This window comes from Mandrillus leucophaeus, unplaced genomic scaffold (assembly GCF_000951045.1).
Source record: "Mandrillus leucophaeus isolate KB7577 unplaced genomic scaffold, Mleu.le_1.0 Scaffold112, whole genome shotgun sequence".
NCBI classification, from domain to species: domain Eukaryota; kingdom Metazoa; phylum Chordata; class Mammalia; order Primates; family Cercopithecidae; genus Mandrillus; species Mandrillus leucophaeus.
The window spans coordinates 712,364-713,743 of record NW_012099432.1 but is presented as its reverse complement, the minus strand read 5'-3'; the positions used below and the strand labels follow the sequence as shown (position 1 = coordinate 713,743).

Below are 1,380 nucleotides of genomic sequence, written 5' to 3'. Positions count from 1 at the left end.
CAGGAGGCTGAGGCAGGAGAATGGCGTAAACCCAGGAGGCGGAGCTTGCAGTGAGCTGAGATCCGGCCACTGCACCTCAGCCTGGGCAACAGAGCGAGACTCCGTCTCAAAAAAAAAAAAAATTAGCTGGGCGTGGTGGTGCACGCCTGTAATCCTGGCTATGGGGAGGCTGAGGCACGAGAATCACTTGAACCCAGGAGGCGGAGGTTACAGTAAGCTGAGTTCACATCACTGCACTCCAGGGCGACAGAGCAAGACTCCATCTCAAAAAAAAAAAACAAAACAAAACGATGGGTGTGGTTATGGGAGATCTGTGCCCAGACCTTGGCACAGGGCGTGGGCCAAGGCGAAGGGCTGCTACCTGCACCTTTGCTGCCCAGGCATTCAGCAAGTGCTGGGACCCAGGCCCAGCCACTTCCCTTAGCATTGCTACCTGGCTTGGCCACTGTCTGGAACGAGAGCCCTTCCTTCCCCACCCCTTGCTGATTATCTTTTTCTTTTTTTGAGACAGAGTTTGGCTCTTGTTGCCCAGGCTGGAGTGCAATGGCGTGATCTCAGCTCACCGCAACCTCCGCCTCCCAGGTTCAAGCGATTCTCTTGCTTCAGCCTCCCTAATAGCTGGGATTACAGGCATGAGCCACCATGCCCGGCTAATTTTGTATTTTTAATAGAGACACGGTTTCTCCATGTTAGTCAGGCTGGTCCTGAACTCAGGTGATCTGCCCGCCTCGGCCTCCCAAAGCGCTGGGATTACAGGCATAAGCCACCGCGCCTGGCCTCTTTTTCTTTGTTTTTAAGCAACAGGGTCTTGCTCTGTCCTTGGAGTACAGTGGCTCAATCATAGCTCACTGTAATCTTGAATTCCCGGGCTTAAGCAGTATTCCCCCCTCAGCTGGGACCATAGCCCGGTACCACCACATCCTGCTGCAGCACTGTTTCTTGGGACAGCCATCACCAGTACCCTGATGTGGCTGGTCCCATGAAGGCTGTCAGCCTGGCCTTGTCTGATTCCAGCTCTAGACTGTGACCTGGACAAGGGACTGTCCCTCTCTGAGCCCGAGTTTTCCCACCTACAAAGTAAGGGCGCTGACAGTGCCTGCCTTTTTTTCTTTACTTTTTTTTTTTCTTTTGAGACGGAGTCTCACTCTGTTGCCCAGGCTGGAGTGCAGTGGCCGGATGTCAGCTCACTGCAAGCTCCGCCTCCCGGGTTCACGCCATTCTCCTGCCTCAGCCTCCTGAGTAGCTGGGACTACAAGCGCCCGCCGCCTCGCCCAGCTAGTTTTTTGTATTTTTTAGTAGAGACGGGGTTTCACCGTGTTAGCCAGGATGGTCTCGATCTCTTGACCTCGTGATCCGCCCGTCTCGGCCTCCCAAAGTGCT

At 54.4% G+C, this 1,380-nt stretch overlaps 1 protein-coding gene across 1 annotated transcript in view; it reads left to right on the top strand.

Annotated features, from left to right (window-relative positions):
* RAVER1 (ribonucleoprotein, PTB-binding 1) overlaps positions 1-1,380 on the top strand; it is a 22,093-nt gene that overhangs the window by 12,272 nt on the left and 8,441 nt on the right. The gene's annotated exons all lie outside the window — the stretch shown is intronic.